General features: G+C 35.6%; 1 long non-coding RNA gene across 1 annotated transcript; it reads right to left on the minus strand.

Moving 5' to 3' along the window:
- Positions 1-339: 339 nt before the first annotated feature.
- Positions 340-16,392, minus strand: LOC121394681. The gene is made up of 3 exons (XR_005961925.1): positions 16,031-16,392; positions 2,399-2,502; positions 340-1,188 (listed from the first exon to the last, which is right to left on the minus strand). It is a non-coding gene; the product is annotated as an uncharacterized LOC121394681 (long non-coding RNA).
- Positions 16,393-18,613: the final 2,221 nt, after the last annotated feature.

Consider the following 18,613-nt stretch of genomic DNA (forward strand, 5'->3'; position numbering starts at 1 on the left):
CTGGCCATTTTTCAGGATCCAGTAATCTTCAGACTGGTTTCCAAAAAAAAGGTTTCATTTAAACCTAGATGTTGAGCAAATTCAGAACATTGAAAATAAGGTTCTAGTGATATGATTTATACATGCAAGTGAATGTTTTCCTCTTTGAAAAAACTTGTATACAGTGTCTAAAAATCAATGTTTAAGACTTCCATAGCAGAAGTTGATAGCTTTGCTCAGGAGGATATTCTTAATCCAAGATCTCAAATCAATAAGGTCAATGCATGCCTGATATAGGGTATAAACTCTGAATTACCAAGTCTCCTATGCGGAGAAAGTAATTTTTATCTTTGCAATTTTGTTGTGTTGTTTTTTTAAGAATGAAGGGCTTCATATTTTTTAACCACATCACAGCCAAAGATTTGTGTATAAAAGGCTCTGCCAAAGAATAAACATTTTGCAGCATTTTTGGCTTGAAAAGCACTGCAAGAAAAAAAAAGGAAATGGGAATCGTTCTCATCTCATCTATAGTAACTAGATCGCACTGTGACTTTCTGTTATCTATTTTAGACAGTAGGCTGGGGTTCGGATTTGTATGAAACTTGAGGGTGCTAGCTTTGTACCCAACTTGCTGTTTATTGTATGGGGATGTCAATCTTTTCAATGAAATATAAGTTACAAAAAAAAAAGAAAAAGCACTGCAATAGCTTTTAAAGTTGGTATAAAGATTCTTTACTTTCTGATTAATTCGCTAACATTCAGGCACATATGATAGGGTTTGTGAATTTATGTTGTGCTTTTCTCTTCAGAACTAGTGGTGGGTGAATTTGTCCTGTTTCACTTTGCTGAAAAATTTGCGAATTTACAGACAAATTTGAGAAACTGCGAAAAGTTTGTGAAACGCATTGAAGTCAATGGCCACCAAAATAACTTTGACGCGTTTCAATTTTGACGCCCATGACAATTTTTATATGCGTGCCTATTTTGTCCAAATACATTAAAGTCAATGGGCGTCTGAATAATTTTGACGCGCGACTATTTTTATGCGCATGCCTAAAATTTTACGGCAGATTATTCGATGCAACTTCTCCCCTGGTGAATTTATTCATCCGTCAGTATCCAGGACCATCCTCAGCCATCTTCCTGCATTATGTGAGCATTCACACTGTCATGCAGTCCTTCAGGGATTTTCTGCTTGCCTGACCTTAGCTGTAAAATACACACAAAAACACAAATAAACACTTTTATAAAATCATAAATGAATGACTATGTACAGATATGGGACCTGTTATCTAGAAAGCTAGGAGCCTGCGGTTTTGCAGATAACAGATCTTTCCATAATTTGGATCTTCATACCTTATATCTACTAGTAAATCATATAAACATTAAATAAATCCAATAGGCTGGTTTGGCGACCATTATGGATTAATTATATATTAGTTGGGCTCAAGTACAAGGTACTGCTTTATTATTACAGAGAAAAAGGAAATCATTTTTAAAAAAGTTTTCTGGATAACGAATTTCCAGATAATGGATTCCATACCTATAATTACTATTTTTATTGTAAGATAAAATATATACTGCAGAAATTCTGTATAAATCAAACATTTTACCAAACATTTACATGAATCTACAAAGACCCTTTAATAAAATGTCCAAAAAGTTGATTTGAGTGTGGTGCAACTCAGAAGTAAAACAAAGAGTAAAATCATTATTGTTCAGATATTGGATGCAAAGTTTATGGCTTCCATACCCAGATGATGAGGAATACAAGAGTACAAAGCAGTAACATTCTACTGTGGCCCAATAAAAAAGTTGTTGACAATTGATATTTGCCATAGTATTAACTATCAGTCCACTGTCCCTAATGCAGCTAGGTGAATGTAGCACTAAAGGTTTGTAAATAGTAGTCTACAATGGTTCCCCAAGAGAGGCTGTTCCTGCTACTATCGGTCTACCAAAAGGAGGTCTGGTCAATTTGTGGACCCATCCCAAACATATCATCAAAAACATTCCAATGGGATTTTTGCATCTTAGACCCTTATGTTCTGAATTCCCTGTTTTTCTACAAGAATCTTGAGATTTAGGCATAGGCTTTTGCCTGGGGGCTATCATTTGTCTTTTCTTATAAAAGCTTTTGAAAGGGCCTTAAAAACTCCATGGTGCTCACTTCTGAAGAAACTTTCCTTTGGTAACCCTCACAGATCCAGACAGGATCACCATCATGCATACTCACATTTAGTCCTCGATTGCCTAGCATTAAATGTATCATTATCAAATATCTCCCTATGTTACACACATATGCTAAGCTTAAAACAACCCTGGGCTCAGGATGTAGATTTATAACCAGAAAATGTGACACACTTGGGAAGAGTTTATCGCCAAATGTGATTTTTGAAAAAGACAGAAAGACACCAACCTGGCTTTCTTATCAAGTCCCATTTAGATGTGGTTCCACACACTGCAAACTTCATTCCTTTGTGAATTGTGGTCATAGTTTTTTTAGATGCTCACAAAAGACACCTATAAAACAGGACAATTCATTAACTGCAACACAAAAAATGTCATATACTAAATTAAATGTACGAAATGTGGCATGCAATTTGTGGGACAAACCTCACGATGCCTGAGGGAACGTATCAGAGAAAATGTTTCAGATATTCGAAATAAAAAGATTACCCATGTATCTAAATATTTCTTGATTTTTTTCAGATACAAGGGATAGAACGAGTTACAGTTTGTGATCGGTGCATGGTCTGACCATGTGATTGGCATAATGTCCGATTCGAATGGAAAATGAAGGCATGGATAGGATATAAAAAAATAATCATTGCGTGAGTGCATCTTATGGGTGGGCGAATAGAATGTATATTGTCTTTCTATAGGATGTTTAGTTTGCCAAGCATCGAATAATTGGGATTGCCGTATAACCTGTCTAAATGATGTAGACATGTTGTAGGCCGTCTGGTATGGCGAGGGTTCTGACCTATCTGCTCTTTTGGAGTATGTTAGATTAAAGTCTCCCCCAATTATTATATATGAGGAGCTTAGCTGCTGAGTTTTGGTGATGACTTTCCGTAGGAAGCTAATTTGTTTTTTGTTAGGTGAATACACATTGACCAACAATAACTGTACATTAGCATACATCCCTTTTAGTATTAAATAATGACCATTTGGGTCTTCAAGAGTCTGGTCGACCAAAAAAAGGCAATCCTTATGGACAAAAATAGCCACCCCTGCCTTTTTGTAGGGGCCAGAGGAGTAGTAAGCTTTTGGATACATTTTTGAGCTAAGCTTGCTAGGATTGTCCTTGTGAAAATGGGTCTCCTGAATAAGGGCTATGTCAGCCCGTGAATTTTTGAGTTTCTTTAATGCTAGATATCTTTTATGTATGCTATTAAGGCCTTTGACATTCATAGATATAAACTTAGCCATAATACTCTAAAGGTAAAGTGAGCTTGTCTTCCTTGCGGCCCTGTAGTAAGTAAGAGAAGATATTCAGTCAACCAGAGTCCCTCATCTCTGTACATTGTAAGATAAACAGCTGAATTCCATCATAAATGACCAATTGATAATGGATAAATACATTATGAACCATATTTGCAAATATTAGGCATTTAAGTAAAAGTTGCAAGTAACAGTGTTTTATATTGGTGTTCTCTAAATACTATTTAATAATGTTTCATGTGTTTCTAAACTCATGGTGTAATACACTAATTCTCCATGCACAACTGCATGCAACTGCACTGCATGAGTTATTATGGTATGGGAGAGCCTTTGGCTTTCTGTTAACTAAGAAATATAACAATACGTGCAAATTTAAGGGGCTCTATTTGGGTATAAGAGCTCTAAAGCCAGAGCAAGTGGGATGTTAGTCAAGAAGCTAATTTTTCACCTAAAGCTATCAACATGAGATTCAACATTTGCCACTGCAGTTGTAGAAGCACTCCCACAACTCTACAGCTATATTTCCTAATTCAAGAGACAGAACAGATGGGGTTCTCAGGCAGACTGTGGACTAAATTGCATAGCAGGTAACTGTGTTTGCAGCTTGAGGAACTCAATAGCTGCAGGGCACAGCCTATTAGGTTACAACTTTTTGGGTTGTAACAAAATGTTATCAGATAAAGCCAAAGTAGAACAGAAGCAGAACATTTATCATTAAGACTTAAAATTATCAATGTAAGTAGAAATTTATTGTAGTCATGTTTCCAGTTGCAGAAGTATGTTTGTTTCAGATTTATTATTCATAAAAAAAATCTACTTTATTTTTTCAAAATATATTTTACAGTAATTCAGATAACAAAACAGAGAACATAGAACAGATAAGGGATATTATTTGTATTTTCCTTGACATTTTCATGCCAATTTTAATTTTATTAGGCATAAACCCTGTGAGTACATGACATCCCCTGCTGTTTGGGAAAACTTTCTCCACTCAGACAAGCAGGACAGAGCTAATTTCCATGCCAACATCAAAAGGTTTTATCAGCTTAAGAAAAAAACTTTTCTCTTAATCTTGTCAGCTACATTTTTTGAAGTCTGCAGATGTCCTTAATGAGGAAGGATTAGCAGCTATAGTAATTTTCAGTGTGGGCAGTGATTTTCTCCCTCTTAAGAGATTAAACTCATATATCAGTAAGTGCATAGGAAAAATCAAGTTATAATTGTTTATTCTCCGCTAAAGGTCAACACATTATATCCCTGGTTACAATATGTTTTCTAAAATACAGTACATTGATAAAAAATTTTATCTGTGTTCTGTGGAATTGCAATATTTAGCAATTTCCTAGTAAAAGGCATTTGATCAGACATACATTTTCTTTCTAAAATTCTTATCTTGGGCAGTGTGTATAGGAGAATTATTTTCTTCTCTTTTCATTTACAACAGGTAAATATATTTTTGCTTCTGAAGCTTGACTTGCCAAATGGTTTTTGAATAATCTACTCGTAAAAAGTATTGAAATTAAACTGTAAGAAATATGCTGTAAAATGTTGCAGTGTTTTACAACTGCAGCTATATATATTAAAAACACTAGCAAAAAATAGTGAAGTCAGAGGGTCTGCAAGCCTTTACTGTTGGCTTTCACAATGAATACAGAAAAGGCTTTTAAACAAGGATCAATCTTATCTTTGGTGTAAACTGCATCACTGTCACGTTCGGTATCCCAATACCCAGAACAGATGACAAGGTTCAGGTCATGACTCACGCTTCTGCCTATAACAGCCACCTATCACATCGGGAGGAACCCTTCACCATTGGATTCCACAAGGACTTAAAGTAAGAGAACCAGGGATAGAGTTCTGGGCAAGCAATATAACGGGAACTTGTGACAGGAGTAACGGGGTTAGAAAAAAGCATAGTCGAGGAAACAGGCCAGGGTCAGTAACCAGTCATACAGTGCAGTACAGAAACCCGGATCTGGAAGAGTAGTCAGTAAACAGGCAATGGTCGGTTCAGGCAGCAGACAGGACAAGGGTCTAGGAACAGTAAATCAAACCAGAATCATACCCAGTAAAAAAAATGCTTAAGCTGCCCCTTAATCCAAGTCATTTCAAAATATTATTTGGAATGATTAAAAAAAGGCCTTAGCCAATAAATTAATTGTCTGTAAAGAGGTATGTCTACTCCAACTATAATGTTGTTTATCTCTGGAAATCTGCAAGTAAAAGATTACATTTGTAATATTTCTAGCAGAGACAAAAGTCGTGTTCAGTTTACAAAAAAAACAAGATGAACAAGCAAACAGAACATTAAGGGACACATTTACTTAGCTCGAGTGAAGGATTAGAATAAAGAATACCATTCGATAGTCGATGTACTGTCTTTTTAAAAAAAACTTCGACCACCTACTTCGCCACCTAAAACCTACCAAGCACCAATGTTCGCCTATGGGGAAGGTCCCCATATGCTTTCTAGGCAATTTGGGATCGAAGGAAAATCATTCGATCGATGGATTAAAATCCTTCGAAATGTTCGATCGAACGATTTTTCCTTCGATTGTTCGATTGAAGGAATTGCGCTAAATCCTTCGACTTCGATATTCGAAGTTGAAGGATTTAACTTCGAGGGTCGAATATCGAGGGTTAATTAACCCTCAATATTTGACCAATAGTAAATGTGCCCCTAAATATGTGCAAATTCTTTATGAAGATGAAAATGATCATGAAGACTCTGGAAAAGTGCTGTCCTATGTAATGTTGTGATCATAAATTTGTATGTTGAAGGGCACCATACATGGCAAATTGGTAGAAAGTAGGTTTCATATGTAGACATGTACTGGATTATCAGAAACATCTGCAGCTCATCTCAGTATGTATATGTGTATATATATATATATATATATATATATATATATATATATATATATATATATATATATATATATATATATACACAGCAAGCAATCGTGATTTAAATGTTAATAGTGTAGCTCAGTTAAATGCATAGCAAATATTTATAGGTAGCTGTGGGTTACAGTGTGGTTTTAATTCCATTAATATCTGCATTCATGACTTTTCTTGCATTGCAATTGCTCTTATCTAGGAAAGACTTTGCCATGTCTGAGCCTAGCCCTGAGCATGGCTTTGGTATGTTTTGGTCTTATTCAACACAATGGTTTTATAATACTTCAGTTATTGTCAGTGCGTGGATAAAGTACAATTGAAAAAAGGGTGTTAAACCTGCTGTACAGTCTTAAAAATGCATTCAAATTATCCTAGTTTAAACACACAGGGTAACACTGTTTATAATGAATTCTTGCTCGTAGCCATACATAAACCTAAGCATAGGTGGTCTCATGACATGTAAATATCAGCACTTCTTTCTTATCAGGCAAGATCTGCTTTCATAGATCTTACATACTTATTATAAACATGCCTTTATGTTTTATAGCAGCCCCCCAGAGTTATATCCAAATATACACGTTAAAATATTTTGTAAGGCTTTGACACCTAGGCAAAACATTATATTGTAAAAGGAATACTTTACATTTTCTGTTACTCTGTTTTTCATTAACCTGACAGTTCTCTGCTGAGACATAAACTAGCTTAAGACCTTGCTCTCCTGTGCATAAAAGTCCTTGAGTTTTAAAGTGAAATTAAATGTTAATATGAGGCACTTATTTTAGCCTGTTGGCTTGAAAAGGGATTATGTCCATTGGTACCAAAGAAAACCTGTGCTTTAACGGATACCTGCAGGAATTCCACTGAAACCTTCCGAGGCCTCTAATTTGCATGATATTTTTTTACTTATTATATGAATCGAAATATTAATTCTTAAGCACATCTAGCAAAAGCCTGTCCATTTGAGAGAAAACCGTTAACAATTTATGAAAGCATAACCCTAGGACATTCGTTATGTTCTAATTTGCCTGTTTATATTTATATATTATAGAATCATATTTGCCAAAAAGTCAACTGAGGATACTTTAAAGAGGAATTATTTTCTGTACTGCAGCTTTTCTTTCTGTACAGTGTATTTGCTCTAGATCATTTGTAATGGGCACCAAAGACACCCACAACTTGACAGATGTCAGATGTCAGATGGCTTTTAATATTGTATATACACTTTCCAGTATCTTGCAGAAAGTGAATGTTATAATGAATCCAGCTACTCGTAGTTCTCCTTGGGCTGTGGAAGGACGTGTTAAGGGATTAGATAAAGTAGTGTTGTTTTTTTTCTCTCTTGTCTGTCTCTCTGTCCACTATCTATCTATCTATCTAGCTATCTATCATCTATCTATCTATCTATCTATCTATCATCTATCAATCTCATCTCTGTGGCAGCGACACTTTTTATAACTTCTGTTAGATTCTCAGAACACCAATGTCCATTACATTTATAACAGTTTTAAAATATTATGTGTTGTGTATATTGAGCCAAAAAATTATTGGATCAGTCTTCCTATGTCACAGAAATAAATAATGGCAGCAAGAGTGTATCTGATAACTAATGGGAAGGTATGAGGACAATCATATCATATGCATTTGTTTTATTCCTGTTTGCATATATACATTGGAGCTGCCATCTTGCTTCAGTTAAAACCCTGAACAATTCAAAATACATCAAGAAGCATTGCCACAAGTAAACTGCAATATACTGAGCCTGAATTATATAAATATGATGATGTCAAACAAATATATCTGTGGCACACATGGATAATCTGAGAACTACATCAAGGCCCAGCCCATGGGACTCATGTTGGACAGGTCTAAGTTACCACATAAGAGACTAAGGGGGTTAGCTTTTTTAAAACGAAAAAGGATCCATGATTTGACCTTACTTATTGTTAAAAAAGCACAATTTTATCAGATTGGGGGAAAACTCAATAAAATCAAGCAGAAACACGAATTAGATGATTTTTGGAATTTTGCCCGAAAAGATGATATAGTCGAATTTTCACGCTAATTTTAGTGCAGACCACAGAAACATCAAAATAGGATAGGGACCTCTCCCATTGACTTAAATACAGTACAACCTCGGCAGGTCTGAGATGGAGGATTTTTTGATTCTAAATTTTTTCCATCCTCTAAAAATTCAAATTTTATAGTAAAAAAACTAGAATTTTTTGAATTTTTAGTATTCAGACTTTAATAAGTAACCCCCTATGTGAATGATTTCTCAACCTTTTGTAATTTTTTACGAGTGACATCAATAGCCATCACTTTGTTAAAAAAACAACAGTTTTACTGTTACAATTTATTCACCATGCTGGAAATTGCTGAACTACAATTCCCAAGATTCTATGTCAACTGACATGTAACTACAGTAAATGGTACATCTGTGAATTTAAATCTGTTTATAAATAGATGCAATTGTGGCTGTTTAATTTCTCCACAGGCCTGCTGTGCATAGATTTGCCTTTATTTGCACACTACAACTATAATAAATATTTCATTAATATCTTTCATTACCTTAACATAATTCAGAAACTTTTTACTCAGTTTGGCTGACGCTTCTAAATTACAATTTTAAATGAAGGGAACATACCTAGTAAAATATAACTATAACGTGTTACAACAATGCAATATTATGTTTAACCCTTAAAATAACTAGGTAAATGACACATCTCAACATGTTCTGAAGATTCTTCAGTTAAAATTGGCCTTGGATTATGATAGAGGGATGTTATGATAATTATTTTGAGCTGTTTCATATGCTTGTGATGTCTGGTATATAATCACAGGAACTGACTGCACCAAGTTCACAAGGTGTCAACAACATGATGACTGACAAAAAGAACAGCCTTTGATCACAAGATACAGCCATAGCATTCGCAGGCTGTAGGTGAATGCTTGGCATTTCTTAGCAGATTGAAGGGCAGCATACTTTAAATCATTGCACTGACAGGTTTAGGTGTGTCACATGCAAGGAAAAATGATGGAAATAAAGAACAATTCTTGACAACCGAGTTCAAAAAGAACTCATGACAATTGGATACTGATTTAAGCTATCAGTATGTCATGAGAATCATGTATTAATACAATTTTTCATTTACTACATAATATTTTAACAATGCAAGATACAGATTCATGTAATTATTTAGAGACTCCTAACTATAAACATTTTTTTACAGATATGTCCAACAGGGCTTATAGCTTTTATACAAACACAAATACAAGTACATTTATATTGTTTATTTATATGGCACCACAGCACTTTGTCTAGCATTTGTCCTTGCTCCAGTGGAGTTGAGAACTTACATTCCCTATCGCACACACATTATGTTAGTTAATCAGCAATACTGTTTTTGACATGTAGGAGTAAACCAGAACACCCAGGGGAAACTAATATAGGCACAGAGTGTAACTTGGTTGGAATCAAACCTAGGGTCCCAATGTTACAGGGCAATGCTTGTCTCTGCACTACAGAAGGGCCCACAGCTACTGGGGAATAGAGATTGGAAATAATTTGTAGTTGGGAGTAACAAAATATAAATATATCAGGCAAAATGGGATAGATAGAGAGAGAGCTGCACAATCAAACAAGAACATAAACAAACATACACATGCATGCACATACACACATTTCTAGACTAATTGAAATGATAAAAGTCTTATTTACCATAGAACTCTTTTCTCAAATAGTCACGTTAGCTGTCTTTAATAAACTCAGATTGGAATAGTTGGTTTATAATAAAAAAACATGTTTTGCGTGACCAAAAATATATTAAAGCAGCTACAGCTCACTGTATACATTCCTCCACTGTGAGGAGACATGCTTCCTCAGAATCAACAGAAGAGGTCATAGTATTCTGTTGTAATTCTGTTAGAAGCCAGCACAAAGGGCTGGCAAAAGGAACATAGTAAATTATTATTATCTGCTATTTAAAGAGGGTCAATATATTTATGCAGCTCCTTACAGAGATTTTACATCATTCATGAAAGTTCCTGCCCCACTGGAGCTTACAATTTCAGGTATATGAAGTTTGACTCTCTTTGCACTGTGAATTTATTGAATTTGACCACCACTGTCTTTGTAATTGATCCATCTAATTGAATTGTATTTTCCAATAGAATATTTGTTCAGCAAGTCTTCTCACAGTCAATTCCAAGGCCTCACCTTTTTTCTATGTTGCTATTGGAATTACAATAATCATATATGTAATAACAACTAGAATTATATTGTTTATTATTTGAGTTATTTCAGTGAACACATTGGCACAATGATGAGGAGGCCAATCTTCAGGGAATCCAGCCAATTGCACTACAGACCAAATAGTTGGATTTACTAAAACTAAATTACATTTTTTTATAAAAACAAAGCTGACCAAATTCTGTTTTATGAATTGAACTCATGTATCAATAATTTATCTTGGAAAAATAAGAGCAACTAAACAGAGTGTCAATTTGTATTGCAGGATTGATGCTCTAAAAACTCGATTTTATCAAATTTTCACTGTGAGACTAGATTTTTTCTGATTATCGGACAAATTCCCAAATTTTTCGGATTATCCAGCGCAGATCAACTTCAGGGACATCTGCCATTGATGTCTACATTACCGCGACAGGTTTAAGATGGCGTATTTTAGGATTTTTAGCAGCTTTGGGTTATGATAAATCACTAAAAATTTGAGTTTTCCCCCTAAAAACCTTGACCTGAAAAAATACAGCTTTAATAAATGGGCCGCCTAAATGAAACATGTGATTGATAAATGCAATGGCTGTTTCAATTCTTGGGGGTATATTTATCAAAGAGTGAAGTTAGAGATCACCACAGTCCACTAGAGTCCACTAGAGTGAAATACCGCCTCTCTCCATTCATTTCTATGGGATTTTTAAAGGCGTGATTATCAAAGGGTGAACGTTCACCCTTTGATAAATTCTCCTTTAAAAATCCCATAGAAATTAATGGAGAGAGGCAGTCACACTAGCGGACTGTGGTGATCTCTGACTTAACTTTTTGATAAATATACCCCATAGTCTTCTAATGCCTCCCACATGTGTCAATGAGAGTAATAGGTAGTTTAAAGTATATAGACAGGTTTCTCTGACAGTAGAAAAGTCTTCTTCCTTAGGACTCCATCATAATCAACAAAACTGCCTGACCATATCACTCTGTTTATGGGAACTTCAAGAATGGGTAGAACTCATTGGGAAATACAAGAATAAACAGAAAATGTTTTTTTTTGCAGGAAAAATACGATATTGGTTATATTCTCTGTGGTTTAATATTTTACAGTTAAACAGTTGTCCACTGCCTAAAGATGGTTAAGGAGAAATATTAAAGTTCTTTGCTGCTTTATGAGTCACCACCATTATTTTTCAAATTTATGTACTACTCATTCAGAAACACAGCAAATGTCACCTTATTTCCCTCATTACCAATCTGTCTCAGCCCCGTACCTTAAAGCACTGTTTAAAGAGCACCGTTCAGTCACTGGGTTCTTTTACATTAAACATCTAGCGGAAGGCCTACACAGTTCTGGAAGATAATTTGGTTTCATTTCAATGCTATATAGAGTCTTTAGAAACAGGACGTTTTGGATTACCCTCCCTGCAATATTTTACTGCTAAAAAAATGATCCACCGCAATCACCATGATTAATCAGCTTCTGCAGCCGTTTTGTGTAGGAAGGCAGAATTTAAACAAAGCCATTTGCTAGGATTGGATCCATTACACAATCACCTCTAGTTTCACCTTGAAACCTTTGAATGATTCTTGCAGTTTTTGATGCAAAATAAAAAATTAGGACATGAGACTTTTAATGATCCAGAGAGTATATATATATATATATATATATATATATATATATATATATATTTAAATTTAAATATGAAAAAGCATTCTGCATTCAAACTGCCAACCACTCTACATACAAACTGCCAACCACTGGTGATATTACTCACAGATAATAGCATTAACATACTTGAAAATATATAAAGTTATTTTGATGTACACAATAAATGTATATGATTAAGTATGCTTTCTATAATGCAGTAAAACTGTACATGATGCCTATTTTTTTCAGAACGCTAAACAGGAAAAGTCAGAAATAATGTGTTCAATGCAAAATTCTACATAAAACATGGTTTAGATTGTTGCAAGAATACATGTGTCAATGTCATCAAGGAATTGCTTCCCAGACATCTAAATCATATGGTATGGTTATGTAGCTTGGCAGGTAAATAGACCAGAGTTACCTATATAGCCAGGGAAGGATCAGATGACAAGACCAGGTAATGTGGAGTTGTATTGTAATCATTTAAAAACAGAGAAAAAGAAACAACCTTCCCCACCCAAAACAAAAAAAGTATCATCTAAATATGTTCCATCTAAATATATTCCAGGTAACAAAACACTTTTTAATTACCTTTTATCAACCAGCAATCACAAGATACTGATTGGTAAAATACTCTACCCCCCCCCCCCCAGAAAAAAGCAATGGGCTTCAACTGCTTGTATCTTGTTTCGTATTTAACAGGTTAACCAAGTAATACGGATATAACACAGCTACAGTACATAGATAATGCCGATGACATTTACAGGGTATTGCATTTGCTTTTGTTTTCTTTCAAAACCACTCACTAGACCTATATAAACAGCATTAATTAGTTCTCTAATGAAGACACTGTTCTGTTTAAGGTAAATACATACAGAATTCAGGTGCTTGCAATTTCCATATGTAAGAGTTCAAGGTATTGTACCCCCTAAAGAAAACTGTGTCATGACTAAGCAAGTTATAAATGAACTACCCCCCCCCAAACAGTTTTGATCTTAGCAAGAACACATTTCAGATAGTACACTTGCTGTTCAATAGCAAAGCAAATCCTGCATCTAATCAGCAGGGATATTGATTCAGCATGCCGAACTTTCTGCCTTATTGTTATAGTGGCACGGCTCCTTTGGCACATGGCAAGGAAAATGAAGAGTGTAAATGACAAAATATTAACATTGAAATCCCTGACTGTCCAAATGCCTATAATATAACAGTTGGACAATATGGATTAACTTAGTATATCAATTCCTAATCGCTATTAAAAAATGGGAGGGGGCATTACGATGGCTGAGCATGGTCTAGGGTGCACCCTTAATTGTTTAACCAATTCCAGAATATGTTTTATACTGGCCAATCAAATCACTGCTTTATAGTAGTTTCAAAAAAACCTGCTGGCCATTTGTTTGCTGTAAATCTTATGTACAGAAGGAATTAGGTATATTTTTCCCCACAAAAATGATAAAATGCTATCTCCCCAACACTGGCTAGGCAAGAATTTGATTAACTTATCTGGTGAATAATATTTATTCTATTTAGAAAGCTTCAGCAAAACGTTATTTTGAAGTCAAAATAATGCCACAAAGTAAATACATTTTCCGTTTTTAAAAACCCCATGCTGCCCTGATATAATTAGAAGTAACCCACATCCAAGGCAGTCAGATAAATTAATGGGTCTTCTTTGATGGGAACAGACGAAAAGCAGGGAGAGAAGAATCACATTTCCCAAGGGAATAGACATTTGCTTCAAAGAGAAATCAAACTGGAACATTAGTTCAATCCCACAGGAGCTAGGTGGGAGGAACTACAGTCACTTTCACTGAGAAATGAACTCCAACTTAGTTCTTAATTACTACTTTTTAAACGGCAGAACAAATTCTTTAGTTATTTTGTTGTTTGAGGATCTCTTTTCTACATAAAACAAACACACTGGCAAGCTCATATCCTGCTTTTTTTTGTCAAATAGCATATCTTTAGGCATTTTCTTGTTCCAGAATGGCAAATGAATACTGTCTCCTAAAACACACCAATATGGAAAAAATACTGCACATGTCAATTTGTTCTCAGGCATGTATGTATTTGACTGAGCTGATGGCTCCAAATTGGTTTTCCTGAAGAACCTAAAGGGACATTGAATTCCCTAGAGGAATGGAAGCATGCCCATGTCTTAAATGACTGCAGAGGACAATGGCAGAAACTGGAAATAAAGAACTCTGCTGGCTGCCAAAGCTGTGAGCAATAATATTGTCCTGCAAACAGGGTTTAACCCTTTAGCCTCAATCCACTGACAGGCTCCCTGGGGGTCACTGTTAAGCTAATGTTTAAATTTCCTATGCATACTGATATTTGCAAAAGTTAGAATGCTAAAATAAAAAAAACAGGCCAATTTCAGAGGAAAAACCCCAAAACCTTGCGACAATAAAAAAATAAACTCCTCATAATGTTAGGCCTTAGAGAGGCAGTAAAAGTGGAGGTTTTTTTTAATTCTTTAATGTATTTTCATTTATGCCTGGCTTTTCACATGAATAAATATGTTGAGAAAATCAGCCCAATTGGCACCGATATAATTTCTTGTTTTACTCATATGTGAAAGTAAGTGCAGTGAGGTGTGCAAATCAAATTATTGTCATTATCTGGTGTTAGTGCTGATTCTCTTGCACAAAGCTGAGTGCTGCCTGAATTCAGCCAGCAGTAAAATTTTTCATTTCTCTGGCTAATACTTTAATGTGGGCTATGAAAGTCTGACTGTGATGTTCCCAGCTATATACAGTGTTGCTGTACCTGTTGTAGCTGAATCTTTTTTGTATTGTGCATTCTAGCAGATGGAAGAGATACCTCATGCCAAATTCGAGGATAATTGCTCTTTCTTTGTGGCTGTCACTCTATTATGGGACTGCTTCCTTTTTTTTTTGAAAAAGCAAAACACTATTATCCTTCCCAGGGAGGTCAAGCTGTAGTTAAAATGAACGTCTATAGCAAAAAAAGAGTCCAAATCTAAAAAATCCAGTAATTGCATCCATTCAGAAGCTTGCCTTTTGCATTTTAATACCGACATTCATTGTTAAAGATCAAATTTGCACACTGTTCTCATTTCTACAGTTCGTAAAACAGGGATTTCATTGGAAACTGATTGACCTTCTGTCAAGAAATGCACGGAATACAACAAATTGCTATAATAGCACAATCATGTGTTAGCATTTTGAACTTAGTCATGCATACCTGATTGTTACATTAACAGGGAAACTCTTTAATGTAGAATGGAATCATAGGTAAGGATGTGATCCAGTCTTTGCTCCCTTGCAGTGCAGGACTTTACTTTTCTAAGCAGTGGTATCGCTGCACACAGGGATCATTCCCCTATTCTACAATGTGCACTAGCTGCACCTTATATTATTCTGGAAATCACCTGCACATGTATACAGTGTGCAGAGGAAAGTGCTACTGTAAATCCAGGGGCTCTATCACTAACAATATACATATGTCCAAATCAATTGGCTGTGACTGCTAGAGATTCTGATATGTGTAAAGGAAAATATTCTGCCCTGGGCTAGGTTCATGGTTCATTTCCAGGAGAAGACTCTTAAGGGAGAACCTGTGCAGCAGGAAAAAACAAAAAACAGGGAACTGGATGAGTTACTATAAGCTAACATTCCATATGATCCTGTATCCCATGCCAGTAAGTGAAGTGACCTTCAATAACCTGAGCTGCTGCTAACTTTCTACATAACCGGGCTGCAGTATAAAGCAGCATTTGGATCAATAGGAAACAGCTGCTGCTGGAAGCTTAGAACTCTACCCTAAGGAAAAAGAAGAAAGAAAGCCAGTATCCTTACCGGGCGACTGGAAGTGGTGGCACTGGCAGGGAGAGAGGCTCAATCACCGGTACGCTGGTCAGCGCCTCTTTTTGCTGCCGCTGTCACAGTTTCCCCCACAGAATCTGTTATACACCTCCTCCAACTGCATTTCTACTTGATTCTAACTGGGGCTCCGCTTCACAGCATCACTTTTAACTCTGCCAAGCAGGGAAAGGAAACCATGGGGGCTTTCTAGCTGATTAATTATAGGGAAGGGGGGAGACAGCACCTCCCCAGTGCACACAGGCTCTGCTGCCTCTGCTGTGTAACCAGAGCTGTAACACTCAGCACTGAAAGGTTAAGGACTGAGAGAAAGGGAATGTCTCATGCACACACACTCACACACTGATTTGCAAGTGAATTCAGTGGGAGGGTACAGAGAGGAGGGTTTTTGTTAAAGACCCCTTGTCAAAGAAGGGCTTTTTGTATTTGAAGTCTGGACCAATCAGCCAAAACGGACACACACTGTTAGTCAAATGAGGTCAAGGCACAGTCATTAAACTTGTAGTTTTTATTTGTCTGCAAGACTGGATTTCCCCCCTCATTCATAGTTCATAGGATTGCCACCTTTTCTGGAAAAATACAGTCATTTCTATATTATTTTCTTTTATCACTATTAATAACATTGGCATCAAGTACTATTTTTACTGGCCAGTTGGCAAACAAATTCATAGTAAAACATGACAAATTTTATTTTTATAATTGGGGGGGGTCAGCTGTAAAAATAAGTGAGGAAAATATTGAGCTGTTATCATTTAAACAGTTTCTAGCCTCACAGTAAAATAATGTAAAAATGACAATTCTAGCATCAGGTTTAATTTGTTTCCACATTTTGGTCCTATACAGTGATGCTTCTTCATTAAATATAGCCCAAATTCCCGCTTACATTTTGTTCTGATGAGACTGATATAAAGAACATCAGATATGACATACTGTTTAGGCAGTACAGAGGAAAATTTAGCTTTTGATAACTGCCTAGTATATGTGCAAGCTCTTTTTTTAAAGATACTATCCTTCTGACACATATTTATCATCAAATTAAATCAGTAATCCTTTGCAGTTCTGTTGCTTATATATTTAGAGAAATAAATGTGAAATAACATCTATTTTATATTCGGGTACATCTATCTATCATCCTAGATATGTATTTTTTTAATAGCAGCCAGAGAGTTTTCCCTTTGGAAGGATCTAAACTGATAAGGACTTAGAGGACTGAGTACAAAGTAGATGTAAATGCTAATTTCACTCTAGGAGCCAAGAAAACTGAAAGAAAGCTTCCTCCAATAATATTTCTTTGTGACATACTTGAAGGTTAACTTGCTACCATGTGCAGACATTGATCATCATTCAGTGCTAAATGAATTTATTTAGCCAAGAAAAAAAAAAAAGCTGTGCATCTGGATTGAAAAAAGCGGAATATACTGTAAATACTTCAACTGAGGAATGCTGTTCCATGTGGTGATATTTTTACTTTAAGTGATTTAGTGATTATTGGAAAAGTACTCTCTACACACTTGCAATAAAAAAAAGCCAAAAATATTGACATATAAAAGTTTGTATAATAGTATTTTTACCTCTGTTTAAGGTTCATGGAAAACTTCTTGTAATAAAAATGGAGGGTCCTATTGAGCAACAACATTTAATTGTGGAACACTGTGAAAAATACTTAAAAGGATTAACTGAAAGTCATCATTAAGATCAGTAGTAGGACAACACATTTCCTCTTGTAATCTGGGTTACTTCTTTGACCCTTTTTATTTTCTCAGCTTCTCACTCACAATTGTGTGGAAAGGAAAGTTGTCAGGAGATGGCTACTTAAAGCTTCACTAGGCTGCAGCAGCCACTGGTGTAGAAAATGTATAGTGCTGCATTTCTATTTCCCTCCTGGTGACATTGCCTGGATGGTATTCTAGGGTCAGGCACTTTAACATCCCTGTCCCTCGGTGACTTCATATCTAAGTACTGTTGAATGGCAGCATATTGTGCATTGCTGTATACCCCCAGTTTACAATATGTTTGTCTATTTCTAGTATCCCACTAGAGAGATCAGCTGATTACAGCCCAATATTCTTAGTAAATGTTCTGCTAGTATGCCATTTCTCGCTATAGTGCACATGAAAAGACTTGTTTTAAAATATCACTGATGTTTAGAGAAGTCTCTGTGGAAATGCTTCAACTTGCCACAGCACCATCATCTAGACTAATGATTGCACTAAAATTACATAAAGCAGATGGCCACGTACTATTAATACAGGCATTAATACAATGTTACAGATACATGTTATCCTGTGAAAAGGAGCTTTGAAAGTGACTATCCTTTGTCCTCTTGAAAGATGTGCTGAATTCAAAATGGCAACTTCTATAAGGGACAAAGGCATCATCTTATTATGGGCAATAAAACAGCCACGGAACACTTTGTCATTTCAGAGACTTTGAACAGAAAAGAGTATTATGCTAAAATAACGAGGAGCCTAAAATATCACATTTTCTATACTGCAGCGAAAAAAGAAAGTAAAAGGTATAATTAATTGCCCAGTTCTGGAAATTTATAGTAGCCAGTCT

Source organism: Xenopus laevis, chromosome 6L (assembly GCF_017654675.1).
Source record: "Xenopus laevis strain J_2021 chromosome 6L, Xenopus_laevis_v10.1, whole genome shotgun sequence".
Classification (NCBI taxonomy): Eukaryota; Metazoa; Chordata; class Amphibia; order Anura; family Pipidae; genus Xenopus; species Xenopus laevis.